This window comes from Clupea harengus, chromosome 14 (assembly GCF_900700415.2).
Source record: "Clupea harengus chromosome 14, Ch_v2.0.2, whole genome shotgun sequence".
NCBI lineage: Eukaryota > Metazoa > Chordata > Actinopteri > Clupeiformes > Clupeidae > Clupea > Clupea harengus.
Window position 1 is genome coordinate 18,702,740 of NC_045165.1, and position 16,578 is coordinate 18,719,317.

Below are 16,578 nucleotides of genomic sequence, written 5' to 3' on the forward strand. Positions count from 1 at the left end.
AAAGCAGTCCCCTGTGGCGCAGGCCACTTTCATGTATGTGGCATCTTAATCACTCCACATGATGTGCACACACCAAACACACACACACACACACGCGCGCGCGCACATGCACACGCACGCTCACACACACTGACAGACACACACATACACATATACGCACACACACACACGCACATGTGTGCACACATGCTCACACATTAGCTGTATTTTCTCACATCGCTTCCTAGTGACAATGATCTTCTGATAACATATTCAGGTAGCCTGCATTACAGCACCAGAGCAGCTGCATTATGTCATAGATCATTTCTTCGTTACAGAGATTTATCTTACAGCAAAAGGCATGACAAAATCACGAGCATGATCTTTTTCTTTGATATATACAGGATGTATTGGTGATGTACAAAATTTCACAAGAATAGCACAGAAACTCTGCGCCATCATGACAAAGGGCCTGTGACATGCAGATAGATAGATAGATAGATGGATACTTTATTTATCCTGAGGGAAATTTTAGGACATCCAGTAGCTTATACAACTTATACAACTCACAGACACAACATACACAAATCACATACACACTAGGATGCATGGCTGGCGGTATCCTTTTGAGATTTAGACTATAGCCGACTGTACATTTCCCTTCATTTCAAGTACGCACATGCCACAGCACTTGGGGCTGATGGTATAATCTGACCAAACAGTGCAGTACACATTCAGTTTTAATAGATTTAAGAGGGGTCTGCACTGCCAGTCTCACTCATAGTAGGGCCTGAGTTTTCATAGACTTAAGAAGGGTTTGCACTGACAGTCTCACTCATAGTAGGGCCTGAGTTCACTTAGTTCGCTTCAAGCTCTCCTCTCCAGCATTATTCCAATTGAATGCATTTGCTTCTGATGACTGACTGTCGCACTGGTACATATACAACCCCGCTCTCTCCATCCCGTAATTATTCTTTCTCTTTCTAATCCTCCTATCCTTCTCTCTCTTTTCCTCGGCTCCCTCTCTCCATCCTCATAAACATTACATTGTGCCCCTCAGTGGAGGTCTATTTGTGTCCTAGGTGGAGTTTAAGACATTCTCCTGGTTCTATCGGTGAATCATTTCCTTAATGTGCGCGTGCTTTACGAGCTGCGGCGTCACCGTGAGTGGATTGCCCCTGACTCAGTGGCTTTCTGGGACGCTCGGAGCCCCATTAAATCTTCCGCCGGCGATGGGACAGATAATCTCAGTTGGTCGTTTCCTGCCTTTCTCCTTCCACCGGCCGTCTTTATCTGTGCCTCGTCTCTCTCTCTCTCTCTCTCTCTCTTTCTGCCTCTCTTTTTTTGGCAGACCATTTGAATGAAGACTCTGTAGGGTTATCACTTCTGCAGTAATGCCCTGTCTTCTTTTCATTTTTTTCTCTCCCTCTCTCTCTCTCTCTCACCTCACTCTTTATCATGTTCACTCAATCACTTCAGCCACAGTTCTCTTCAAATTGGATACCGTACACATCAAATCATTTTTTCACTCCCAAATGAAAATCACACAACACAAATAATCTATATCATAATGGCATTTCTCTGAGTGTGAGTCCCAGTGTCGGCCCCAGGGGTCCCGGCTCTCTCCCTCCTGATGCTGCCCACTGGTTCCTCCGCGGCTTCATGGAGCAGGTTTCTGTCGCTCCACTCATCCTTTTCTGTCCTCCCACCTTAGAGGTAATTATAATAATTACACCTCCGTCTCCTCCAGTCTTCATTGGCCCAGGCCCCTGCAACAGCATTCATTTTACAGATAGGGGAGATTGTGTGAGAATGTATGTGTGTGTGTGTGTGTGTGTGTGTGTGTGTAAGTGCATGTGGCCGTGTGTGTGTGTGTAAGTGCATGTGGCCATGTGTGTGTGTGAGTGAATGTGTGAAACAGAGAGTTGGTGTGTGTGTGAGTGAGAGAGAAACAGAGAGAGAGTTTAAGTGCTCATGTATCTATGTGTGTATGTTTTCTATTGGTGTGTGTGTGGTGTATGTGTGTGTGTGTGTGTGTGTGTGTGTGTGTGGTGTGTGTGTGTGTGTGGTGTGTGTGTGTGTGTGTGTGTGTTCTACGTCTGCTGCTTTATTAGCTGCATGCAAAGGTGAGATGTGGAGGCCCCAGAGTGACTGCACTGAATGTAGGATGCGTGAGGCCTATTTTAGCCACTCCATTGACGTGTGCAATCACTTCTAATACAACACCCACACCTTAACTTCTCACATGTCACTGGCAACTGGATGAAGGTAGGCTTTTTGAACAATGAAAATAAACTTTTCATCTGAAACAGTTACAGAAAATAATGCAGGGCTCCTGCTGGCCATAGTTGAAGAGCTGTGAACCTGAAAATAATCTCCATTAACTAGTGCTTAACTTGCACCTACAGCAGTTACATTTTTCTATTTCTTATTTAAAATAGTGTTTATTGTTACACTAGGTCTCTATTGCTCGTAGCTTGACTGTTCTCTCCCTTGTACGTCGCTTTGGACAAACATTGTCTGCTAAATGACTAAATGTAAATGTAATTAAATGTTGCTCTACACAAAATGGAGCTGTGTCTTTGAAGAGTGCACAAGTGCAACAAGTCATGCTACAGCCTACTTTGAGGAATGACAGATCAGATGAGATGCTTAAGTTACTTCTGAAGCAGGAGAGATTAATGCGTAGGCTAGCCTTTAAATGGAAAGTATGTGTTAATCATGTCTTAATCAACTGTCTTAGAATAAACCACAGACTCACTAGTTTCAATGCTAACTAGCATTAGCTCTTTGCCCCATATACTAGGCATGCAACATTGAGTCTAATTGACAATTGAGTCTAAAAGATCTTTAACTTTCTAACATTAGATAGCTAAATGTGGATGTTTCTTGCCTGGATGCTTGCATTGTGTAGGCTAATGTTCCAGTATTTAAAGAATGAACACGTTCAGACATTCAGATGTTCAAGAGATGCAGCTTCTTCCCGCAGTTTTCTTTTTTCTTTTACTCCATTTGGACTCTGGTTGCCTTTCCACCATGTCTTTCATTGGCACCACGATCCTTCAAATATATAGTGTATAGCCTATATTTGTTTGAAAAATAGATAGTAGGTAATTATTATCTATTAAAATATATTTTTGTATATGTATTTCTTTTTTTGGTGCCCTACACACAGAGCATGCCCTGCGTGTACGTAGTGGTGACCCTGAGAATCTATGTACAGTTTTCATACCTTGTATTCTGTGGAAAGCTGCTTGATCGTAGGCTCGCTCGCAGAATTCATCCACTGAAAGTTTTCCATCTGAGCGTGTATTTTGTGTCATTCTAAAAGCTCCTCAGAGGAGAAGCGCTGTAAAGCCTCTAGAAATTGAGGACTGCACCTTTTCATCTAAGGATGAGCATGAACAAAGACATCAGCTTTTCCCTGATAGCCTTGTGCATTTAAGGGGGGGTCACAATGACATTTGGATGCGTGATCTACCTTCCCAGACAGAGAAAGAGAAAGAGAGAGGAAAGACCTCAAGAGGGAGAGAGAGAAAGAGAAAGAGCAGGTGGGAGAGAGAGACACATCAGACACAGCCCACTTGTCTCGCTCTATACCCCTCACAGAACAGGCTCTTATCATGCAAACTTCTTCTGTGTGTGTATGTGTGTGTGTGTGTGTGTGTGTGTGTGTGTGTGCGTGTGTGTGTGTGTGTGTTATAGCCTGCGACTTCCTGGTGAAACAGATCAGCAAGCTCCTCCATTGACTTGAGTTTACAGTGACACACATCAGTCAACCTCTGAAAGGTCTGTTCCCTCCATCTCCTGCCGTCAGCTTGGGACAGACCCAGATAATGCGCCGCTGAGAGAGAAAGAAAGACTGAAAGAAACACAGAATAAGAAAATGTCACCGTGTCATGTTGACCAGTGACTCCACACATGGTCACACACAAACCCACACTAACACTCACTCTCTCTCACCCACACACACACACACACACACACACACACACACACACACACACACACACAAATGCAGACATACAACACTCACACAAAACATTACACAAGTTTTGCCATCACACACACGCGCGCACTCACACACACGCGTGCGCAGTCACACACGCGCGCCCGCGCACCCACTCACATGCATGCATGCACACACGCGAGGGCACACTTCTTCATAACCCTTACCAAATAGGGTTCATGCAAAGACAACTGTGACGTCGATTTTAAAGTGAATCCTCTTACACAACACAAATAATGCCTCAAAATGTGCTACGTGCATTATGGCCATTTCCATGTTGAAGGAGATTTTAGTAATGGAAGACTCACTATGTGTACATTAAATAGTTACATAACAAACTGCCATTAAGAAGTTAACACGGCAAAACAGACATCTAAAACTTAAACTATAATCCAACCTTAACAAGATGCTGAAGTTGCACAATGATTTGAAAATCATCAGTAATACTTTCCATCATTGCAGGCACAAGCGTGCACCCTGTACGTGAGAGGGGCTTTGTCTACATGTTTATGATGTGTGTTTTGTGTTGTAATGTGGGTCAAATGTGGAGATGTTGCACCGGTATTGATTCAAGGCGTCTTTTCAGGTTTAAACACATCGGGTTGAGCTTCCCAGAGGGCTCCAGGAGTATAGCATGTCAGGCAGTCTAGAGCAGTGTGTTTAAGGGAAAGATACACCTGCATTAATACTGCATGGGAACACCATGAGGAAGGGAGGCCTAAGAGAAGCACTCTTGCCAAGCTGTCACTGAGGCTAGGGACTCCTGGATTCCTGGACAGAACAGGAGAGGAGGAGAAGAGTGGAGAGGAGAGGAGATAACAGGAAAGGAGCGGACAGGAGAGGGGAAAAGAGGAGACGAGAGGGGGGAAAGCTGTCTGCTGTAACACGACTCTACAAGCGGATGGCTCTTCAGCTGAGAGGATCCCCGTATGCGGCCCCTTCTCAAGGTTTATTCCCGGCAGGCTCGATGATCAGACATGGTGCTTTGCTGAATAAAGTGTGTTTCTGGGATAGATAGTGAGAGAGAGAGAGAGAGAGAGGGAGAAAGAAAGAAGACGAGACAGAGTCCAGGCAAAATGGTTTTATAAACGTTCATGACATGGTTAAAAGGACAAAACCAGGAGGAGATCAATCAGACTAAATTTGCAGTGCAGTATAAAGTGCCTGTGAGTTTCTGTGAAGTTCTTTTCATTCTGACCCATGTCTATTGACAGATGCTCCAAGCACTGGTGGTCCATCAACCTCTAAGGACTAATGTCAATATCAAAACTAACACTAACACTTGTGACACATGAAGTCTTGTGTACATGGATGAGGGAGGAAGATTATGAACAAAATATTGTGTTGCAAATGAGGTGTTAGGTTCAGTCTGAAACACTATGATATAGTGTTAACCTCATCAAATAGTTCATTTTTATTGTTAAAAATATAATAAAACGAATGTGGGTACTTATGTATGGTAGGACATAAATAAACACAATGTCAGTGCCAGCAATGCATTGAAATGTCATAACCAGAGGGATGTATTCCAAATCTGTCTGATACAGATCTACAATCACCAGCTTTTTGGTCTGAAAGAGTCAATAAACACACTGTGGTAAATGATAACTAGTAATTGTTGAGCTCATAAAAGTTCAAAATGAAAGTAAAGCTTTGCTATTTGCAACAAACAAAAACTGGTCTGTCCAGCAAATTTCTCTCTATTGTTACCCTAACAAGTATTTTTAAGACAGTATAACAAGGAGTTTTGAGTTGCAGTTATGGCAGGCTATTTTCCTGGATGGAATCCATTTGTGATTTGATTTTTAAAGGTGTAGTCCATGATTGTAATCCCATACACTTTTTGTCAAATTCAGCAAATTGTTCATTCCAGCCCTCTAGCTGTCCTCTCAGTGTTTACCAGGTACCAGGGAATACCAGGTGCTGTAAACTTTTTTTTATTAAATTGGGTGAACAAGAAGATACAAGTTACCTAAACTTGCAAACCTTAGTAAAGTAAACAACATAGTCAAAAGTTGAGAAAACTATAAAATCTATTGTAACATGTTGCCTTGATCATTTGAGTTTTCTCAACATTCTCATTTCTGCAGTGCACCAAGAACAGCACAGGAAATGACACGTCCTGTGGGGTCAGCATGCAGCATCATGGGAAAACCAGGGAATGAATCCGTCTCTGAAAGGGCAAGGAGGACCCCCACCAACACTCTGTTTATGCACGTAGCACTGAATCAGTCAAGCACGCAGATTGTAGCTCTGATGCTCGTGATTGCAGGGATTTGAACAGATTTCTCGGGCTGATGATGCCAATTTAATTAAAGATCCGATTAAGATTTGAGATGTTTCAATCAGCGTGATATCTCACACAGCAACATCAACGTGACATTCCTTGTGGGTTTTCACTATAAACACTGTAATGGATTGTCAGGGGTGAATGGCCAGAACGAAGATTTTTTTCTGGTCATTCCAGGGTTCAAAGTGGAGAGCAATATCCACCCCCATGTTGGGAGACTGATTTGCTGTCACTTTCTGAATGACAGAAATCCTATATTCATACAAATGCAGACTGTAAATGGAAACAAAGAAGGCCAAGATAATTTTTCTCACCCACAGATTATATCAGACATGGAGAGCAAGAAACAAACAAACAAACATGCTTAATCAATCAACTCTGCAACCAAATTAAATCCTGTTCAATGGCGTTCACAGCAACACCGCTCGACCCCAGGAGGATGATGGCTAATACTGATACTCTACATTTAATATAATTTGTGTTCCACAGCTCTTAAAACAGGCAATGTTGAGAGCACCATTATAACAGATACATATTTTAAGTGATTCTATGGTGCGTGTGTGTGTGTGTGTGTGTGACCCATCCATAATGTCCTAGTATAGATAATGGCAGTGTGTCTGTCTGTCCTTGTGATTAGTGGTTTTTAAACTGCATCATTTTCAGTGATTCTATGGTGTGTGTGTGTGTGTGTGTACCATCAATAATGTCCTAGTATAGAGAATGGCAGTGTGTCTCTCTGTCCTCGTGATTAGTGGTTTCTAAACTGCATCATGAGCTCTGCATGGAAGTGCGTCCCTCTGGGGTGAAAGAACAGAAAGCGACAGGGATCAATGAAGGATGATTTTCCTCTGGTCCGTCTCCCATCAATCACTGCTATTGAACCCTGCGGATGCTTATTGATTAGGTATTGTCTACAGCACTTTAAGCCTCTTTCACTGGAGGCCCATTCACACATCTCATCTGAGAAGTCAATGTTTTGATCGTTCTGTCACTCCAACCATCTTCAACTGTGACACTACACCACACCAGGTACGACTCCTTTAGCTTCCTTGTCTGGACCATATCTGTCATGACTGGATAACAAACTATATCATCACACACTTATTGTCTCAATGATACATACACTGTGGGTACTTCAGTGGAGTACTAAAAAAAAGGCAGATGAAACATTTCTTATTTTGCCTCTTCAAATACTGCACTCAAACACATCTACTTTAATCCCCAGCACTACTCATCGGTAAGGTGGATGCACTCTTTGCTTCAGGCTGACGACTTAAAGAGCAAAACACTGCGGAATAGTTTTATGGTTCTTTAGAAGCAAAACAGCATGGATATTCTTCCTCTTCAACATCATTGCTTTGACTTTATGACTCTTTGTTGTCCCTATAATACTGCAATTTAGCACCACACTTGAAAGCGGTCTCGTTCCCCTGAAGGCCTGGAGTGTGTGTCTTGTGGCCAAAGCAAACTATGGATCATGAGTCAGCAGGGACACACTGTGGGAGCCATATGTGTCGCATTGATCAGCTATGTTTCCCCTCTGTAGTGACAGCCATAAGCTGGAAAAGGTGTTAGTGTGTGTATTTGTGTGCATGTATGTGTGTGTGTGTGTGCATGTGTGGTGTATATGTGTGTGTGTGTGTGTGTGTGCATGTGCGTGTGTGTGTGTGTGTGCATGTGCGTATGTGTGTGTGTGTGCATATGTGTGCATGTGCATGTGTGTGAGTGTGTATGTGTGGTGTATATGTGTGTGTGTGTGTGTGCATGTGCGTGTGTGTATGTGTGCATGTGCGTGTGTGTATGTGTGCATATGTGTGCATGTGTGTGAGTGTGTATGTGTGTGTATATGTATGTGTGTGTATGTGTGTGTGAGAGTGTGTATGTGTGGTGTATATGTACTGTATGTGTGTGCATGAGTGTGTATGTGTGGTGTATATGTATGTGTGTGTGTGTGAGTGTAAGTGTGGGGTAGGAACCCCCATGAGAGTGATGTGTGAACAGGCAGCGGGTGTGTTGCCATCCCAAGTGGAGATGTGTTGCGATGTTACCGTGACCGTGTGAAGTGAACATGCCCCTATGCTACTGAGCCACAGCAGGTGTGACACACACACACACACACACACACACACACACACACACACACACACACACACACACACACACACACACACACACACACACACACACACACACACACACACACACACACACACACACACACACACACACACACACACACACACCTCCTAACCTTTCATCCCAGCAGCCTTACTCTCACGGGACCGTGGGCGAGCGTCTGTTTTAAAGGCCCCACCTCATCGCGAGCTGACAAAGGTGTTAAGCACTAAAGCCCTCCTAAAACATCCTTTGTGACACGTGCTGCGGTGCAAACACCATCGATTGGTCGACACGCTCCCTTTACCAACATATAAACAGCACACACTATATGCACACTATGATACATCTGAAGATCTGTGACAGATCCCAGGTCAGGGCTGAGTCTGTTCCATGGCCAACCAGTCTCTGGAAAAGAGCCGTGCGCTATGGAGTGGAGATATGCAGGTGCGGACGTCACAAGCCTATGCTATTACATACACAGCAATTGTTGCTGTGTTTTCCTCATTTACTGAAAATCCCTCACGACACTGCTCTAATGCTCTTTGTAAAACACGATGTTTGTTTCAATCCCACTCAGGCGAACATCATGCACTTCATGAAACGTGACAGAGAGTCATCACGCACAAAAAAAACACCCCTCACTCCGTCACTGTTGACAGGCAGGGGCAGCCTCCTCACTTACTCACCCTAAGAGTGAGTCAGATACATATTGATTCAGCACACAAACACTCACAGGCACACTGGACTGAGAGTTGTCAGACTCCCCCAGGCCTATCCACAGCCCATCCCTGGCGCTCGTCTGTTATCGGGGACGGAGATCTCCAGGGCATCTTAGAGACAATGTGTTTCATCTGCTCCTAATTAATGCCTTTCTCCTCGGTTTACTTGGGCTGTGCATAAGCAAGCTCTTCTTTAATTACTTTCTGCCATCGATGGCGCGTTAGGATACAGGGAGGTAAGCAAAAACGAGATCGCATCGCCACCTCCCGTCAGGGGGTGTGTTAGTGTGTGTGTGAGTGTGTATGTGTGTGTGTGTGGGCTCATCACGCCGGGGAAGCGCTTAGGCCTCCCTCTGTTAAACATGCTAATTGTCTCGCGTCCTTTGATGATCGATAAAAGTGAAAAGTGAGATGTTCTGATAGAGACTGATTGCTTCTGTAGGGGGTGTTAATGGAGGGGGGAGTGTTGCACTTTAGAGCAGGGCATTAAGGTGTGCCAGAGTGTTTAAGGAGACGCACACACACACACACACACACACACACACACACACACACTCACACACACACACACACACTCATATACACAGGCACACACACACACACGTTTACTGTGTTGGAAATCAGAGATTTCAAGTTTCTTCTACATGATTACTTGACGTGCTCTTGAAACAGTTCCTAAAGTCAGTCTGACATGTTGTTAAACCACAAATTATTTGGATATGCTGATATTAACAGACATGTAAACTATGAAACAGGAAAATATTTCTATGCTTTTGGCTCATCTCAGTAAGTTACATCAGTCACTCTTAAAACACAACCTTCGGGCTCTCAGCTTCCTCTGTAGTCCACTCCCTCTTGACCCCTGTGTGTGTGTTTCACCTCTGCTCACTAGAGCTCCTCAGCAGGGCCTTCTGTGGGGGACGGCTTGCTTGTTTCCACTCAGACCGCCTGGCCTGACTGACCTGCACGCCTGGCGAAACAGACCCTCAGAAGCAGCTTAATTCCACACGCGCCGGGACCTCCAGAACTAGCTCTCTTTGGATTTCTGACTCCTCAATTTTAGCTTACAACCCAAAGAACCCACAAGCCTCCAGCATCTGAAATCTGGCATGAAAGGACCTGGACATCCTGTCCTTATTAGAATGATGTCCACAAATACATGAATAATCTGCTGTTTTGTTTATGGCATGAAGAAGGAAAAGAGATAATCACATGAGGTTGCCTTGTGCCGTGATCGTTCAGAATGAGTGGAGTTCATGATGCAGCATAAAATGAATACAGACGTCTAATTAAGGATTTAAGAGTGTTCCTATAGACTGTGCCATGCCGGAGTAATATAAACTTCTACTGACCTTATTTAGCTAACGGCCAAATAGAGCATTAGCTAAGATGCACAGGCAACTGTGATGTCAGTGAATGGCGAGGAAGGACGATGAGAAAGCAGTTTAAACAGGTGTACTGGCTTTCCGTACGACAAGGGCTACCGACACGTTAGAGATGCAGCCTGCGATTCGGTTTCAAGAAGGTTGTTGATATTTGAGCTCAACAGCGAATACAATTCCACCCATCCCTACCGTGCTGCTGAAGCACTGTGTTGGGTTGGCTGAGATTGTTTCCCATCTACATAGCCAGTTCTGTGTACGAACACCGGAGTGTTTTTGAGCGCAAACACTGAATGGACAGCTAGAGGACTGCGAGGAGCAATTCACTGAACATGACAAACCAGTGTATGGGATTAGAATTGCGGACTGCACCTTTAAAGCCCTGTTTGTTCCCTGATGGCAGGCCACATCTGTCCCAGGTCAGCGGCCATTTTGACTCCACTGACAGCTTTTTAAATAGAGATGGAACAAGGCAGGAGGAAGCCAGGAAACGCCACGAGAGCCACAAAAGACATCGCACTGGATGGAGAAAACGTCCTCTAAACAACAATAGAAATGTGCTGATGTCATCAGTGTCAGGATGTCCCACGAACTCCCCTTGGTCCGTTTTCAAGGTCAGATGAAAGCCCTTTTTGCGATTACAGAGATTAAACACATAGATAAATATGTTTCCCTTGTTTCATCCACACTCATCTCAGGAATTATGAACACAAAGGAGGCCATGCGTTAGAGGTCATCCAGGCCGCTTGGAATCACCAGATTCTTCAGTAATGGAATTTCATGGGAATAAATGGACTCATATGCTATCAGGAACACTTGGAAAAGTGAACTAATCCATTCACATTACTGCTCTTGTGTTTCCCAGGCATTTTTGCCACTCTATTTTGCGTGCTTTCAGTCTTTTCCAACCCACACCATTAGGAGTGCTGATGTGAGATTTCATTTAGTTTGAGTGTGTGTGTGTGTGTGTGTAGGGTTAGGGAGTGGATGCTGGGCTGGTATATGTGTGTTTGAGGAGGAGGGGGGGGGGCAGTGTATGTGTGCATGTGTGTGATGTGTGTGATGTGTGAGGGGGTTCAGCGTGTTTCAGGTGTGTATGGAGGGCGTGTATGATTGATGTTTTTGTGTGTGGGGGTACAGAGTGTATGTGTGTGTGTGTGTGGTGAGAGTTGTGCTGGTCTGACTTTGTGTGTGTGTGTGTGTGTGTGTGTGAGCTACACTTGTTGCTTCCCCAGAGCAGTGTGAGATATTGGAGTGGGAGCGCTGGAATGAGACCCCATTAGATATGCTCATCAACAGCTGTGCACTCTCTGGACAGATGCCCAGAACTTGGAGTGGTTTGTGTGTGTGTGTGTGTGTGTGTGTGTGAGTAAACGTTAGAGAGAGGGCATGTGTATGGGTCTGTTTAAGCCTTGGGGTTGATATGAGAAAATGTGTGTGCATGACAGATGTGTGTATAGATGTGTGTGTGAACTGAACTGTGTTTGTGTGTGTGTATATGGGTGTGAACTGAACATCTAGATCTCCAAAGCTTTCCTCTCTCTCTGGCCTGCTGTTCAGAATGAGCTAACAGGGTCCTGCACTGCCCCAAATCCCCCAGGAACCCTAACCTACATCTGAGCAGCACTTACTATGAACACACACACACACAAACACACACACTACAGAGCAGTACATACAAGGACTCATGCATGCCAGTAAGGCATGTCAGAGCAGCATAATTTATACACAAGGCTGGTTCAAAGGGCTTTACATAAAAGCATAAAGAAGCATTAAGTGATAAGGGAATTGCGTAAAAAAAAAAAAAAAAGTTCAGCAAATTTCAAGTCTGCAAACTCAAGTCAGTGGATAACTTTTAGCCTGCTTTGAAAAGAGACAAGTCAGGGCGAGGTTCAAATCTTACAGTTTGTACACTACGTATAGCAGACTTATTTATAGTGTAATTAAATGATGAATTTGTTGAACGTGTCCACATCTCTCACGTCGCTGACCCACCCATAATGTAAGTGGACTGTTGGACTGAGGATTCCTTGGATCAAAAGAAACTTATGTAAAAATACGTCAAATCCCCTACAATCCATTAAGAAGTTAGCCAACAGTGTCCCGGAAAGGCATGCAATCATGCATGCAAGCACCAGTGCGTGAACAGACACACACACTCTCATACACACACAGTCACACACACTCTCATACAAACACAGACACACCAACAGATATACAAGCCACTATAACACAGTGTAGGCCACCATACACACACCCAACCCTATCTCACACACACACACACACACACACACACTCAAAAGCATACAGTCACACACACACTGCAGCAGGGTAAACTCTCAGCTGTGAAATTGGTTTAGCCTCTACAGGACCATTATGCCATTCTCTAGAGATCTCTGCAATCACACACTGTAGCATGTTCACACAAATACATCCAAACACTCAGGACAGTCAGTGTGTGTGTGTGTGTGTGTGTGTGTGTGTGCGTGCAATGGGGTGGGGTGGTTGAGTACCTCACGTGTAACACAAATATTTCAATTCCAGAGGAGGGTAAAAAAAAACCCTTGTGAGTTTTGAAGAGGTACCAATGTGCGCTGAAATGGCATTGAAAAAAATTAAATAAAAAAAGCATTTCTACCAAATCACATTTCACAAGCATAGTACTGTGACGCCTGATTCCCTAATAATTAAGACATCAGTCAGGCGAGGCTCTGCATACGGCATGTCTCCTGCGTACACCCTGCTCTCAGTGTGGCCCAAACCTGGGGGTCTGAGAGAGCCGAGAGGAGGCAGGGATGGCAGGGGAGGCTACGTAAGGACAAAACAGAGATAATCCAATAGGGAAAGTCATCACTGGGGAGAGAAGTAATCTCTGTCTCAATTGCTGGGCTTTAAAACATTTTCTGAAACATGCAGGCAGCACCAAAAAGTGCTTGTAGCTGAGCTACTGTGGGAAGTACCCAGTCTATAATGTTTTTTTTTCTCTCGTGAACAGAAAAGCATAAAATTGGAGGGGGAAAATTGTAATGTGATTTTCCATTACTGGATTAAAAAGTGTCTTTCATGGTTGCCTTTCTACTTAAATCTGGAGCTACTCTTAGACTCTCGCTTTCGACCTCAAAATGTCAAGGGGCACATTGAGTTGGCCCTTCCTGGAGTCCGCTGCCAGCTTCCCCGAGCTAAGACCATGCACTAGGACCAGGGGCCCATAAGGGAGCTTTAGATAGGTACAGGGTCTGACCCAGTTTTGACTGGGACTGTTCCTTTTGCTTCCCTAAGCCTGGACTTAGAGGGATTTACCAGGTTAAAAGCAATTCATGCTTAATGCTCTTGTGTTGCATGTGTGCTTCATGCACGGCCAGATAATATGAATATCCCTCTCAAGACATTTGGACAAACACAGCGCAGAGCAGTGCATTTGTCTGTCAAGCAGAGGAGAGACAGAGGGAGTGGACATGGTCACTGGGCTTTCATGGGGCAAGAGAACATATACTGTGAAGTGAAAACCACAGTGTGTCCACATGCAATCACGCTTGTTTGTTTAGCATTTAGCACAGCCCTTTAGCTTTCTTCGAGGCAGTTAAAATGTTAATCTGATCAACGATTCAAAAACAAGCATTAAACTATCCACAGCCAATAGGTCTTATCAATCCCAGTTACAGCTCAAGACATCGGCCTGTCAATTCCTGCGTGTGACTAGAAAATGAACAACTTCGCACACTTGCCACGTAGTCGATTCTAGCGCCTCTATAACTTCAATCAAACTAACAGTTGGGTACCGTCAGTAATCAACACGGTTGCGGGGTTTTCCCTCGATAAGAGACATGATGAACATCATTCTCGTTGATTGAAAACTAAACTGATTTGGCTGCATGCTGCAGAGCAGGGCTGACAGCAGAGCGTCAGGTAACAGAGCACAGGGCTTAGTCCTGCTCCACGTAACCCGAGGGAGAGGCGATTATGCTAAACTACACTATGTGGGGTAATTGATTGTGGCATCTAATTTATTTTTTCGCATCATTTCCTATAACGCTGGAGGTGATAATGCCGGCGATAAGCGCTTAAGCCGGACAGCTGTCCCTCTTCCTCTAATATGGAGCGATTTTCGAAGAGAAAATCCATACATCCATAAATCGGCCTTTAGTTGCCGCTACCACAAGGTCATTTGCGGACAGAATTAATCAACTGATGCCATTTTTAAATTCGCAGGCACTGAAAACAAACAAAGAACACGGCCGAGAAGTAATATTTCCCAGAGCAACACTCAAGAGTTCAACACAGAGGAAATGGTCCTCATCTTGACATCTGCAATGATTCGTACTCATTCATCAAACTAGTTCATCCTGAGTGGCATGCACAGATGCCACTTATATTATTGGGGTGTGTTCCCTGGGATCTGAATCCTTGACCTCAGCCTGACTACAGTCTTGCTCTTCCAGTTCAGCTGCATGGACAATAAAAAATCAAACATGTTTTACGCACGACACGGTGCACCATGCCTCCCTGCAAATATCTATATTTTTATTCATATACTTTCCTTTTTCATGCCTTTTAAGGACTTGTGTTTGCATTAATGGATGTTATGCCTCCTCAGAGTTTTTAAGGATTAGTGGGACCCCTGATAAGGAATCAGACATGTTGTAAGTAAGTAGGAGAGGGAGGTTTTGATAGTGTGGGTAAGAACTGCCTCTGAGTGACGCCACCCCTACTGGCAAACCTACTCTACACTCTTGCAGCCCCACCTGACGCTGCCCTCTCCCCCAGAGGGGAGGCTGGTGACTGGGCCCGCGATGCAAACAGAGCCACTACATGGGTGATTAAATTTGGCAGCAGCGGTCGCGGCTCTCTGATCAAGATGGATGGATTGCCCAGACACCGGGCCAGTTCTGGTGCTATGTTTGCCTACAGAGGTCAGGTCTAATTAAGAACAGGAGAAAACGAGAAAGGAAGGAAGGGAGAGAGAGTAAAAGGCACAGCGAGAGGGAGGTAGGGAGAGAAGGATGGATGGAAGAGAGGCGCAAAGACAGGGAGGACAGAGGAAAAGAGCGGGGGCAGAAGGAAGAAGAGAGATAAAGACAGAGAAAGAGAAAGCAAGATGAGTGAATGAGAGTGAAAATGGATAGATGAATCGGGTTCTTTATGCTTCACATTTCTCTGTGAGGACATCACTACTATACAGTGCAGTTTAAAAAAGAATCTGAATTAAAAATGATTAATCAATTTCAACAGCACCGGCCCTGACAGAACCCTATCAGCTGAACTCATATTTTCAGTGCAACTAATTACAGATAAGCAAAAATGAGGATTTCCTGATATCACACAGACTGATGACATTCAGCCCAAAACGTGATTGTTAATGATTCAAAACGTCTTTAGCTAAAACTACCACTAAACTGAACTTAATCACACCTTCGACTCGGACCACAACGAAACTAAGCCAAATCACGACTCGACTAAAACTACAACTAAATTGAACTAAATCACGACTTCGACTAAAACTACAACTAAACTGAAGTAAATCAACACTTCGACTAAAACTACAACTCTGAGTAATCAAAAATATTCAGATGTCTATAATAATGTACACATCACCCATGAATTCACCTAAATCCACACAATGTGCTGAGAGAGAAGTGAGAGGACTTTACACAATTATGAAATCAGAGTTCATCCCATACACCCACCAAATATTAATTATAACTGTAGACTTCCAGGAAGCGGAGTGGCAGAACTTCCCCCCTCTGACAGGATTAACTGGGAGAAGTAAATGACACATTATTTCGGAGCGTGAAGCCGGGATTCAGCAATTTCATTTCAGCCGGCAGCTGAAGCACTAGAGTCTGAGGCAGAGCTGGAGCGAGCGGCCGGAGCCAGGCTCTGTGAAAAGTCATTTGGCTGGAGGGCTGACCCAGGGAGCAGATAACCCAGGTCCCCTCACACACACACACACAGGCATGCACACACTCACTCTCAAACACATGCATACTCACACACACACACACCTGCTTTTACGAACACACACACTCACATATATATATATATACACAGACAGACAGACAGTCAGTCAGTCAGTCAGTCAGT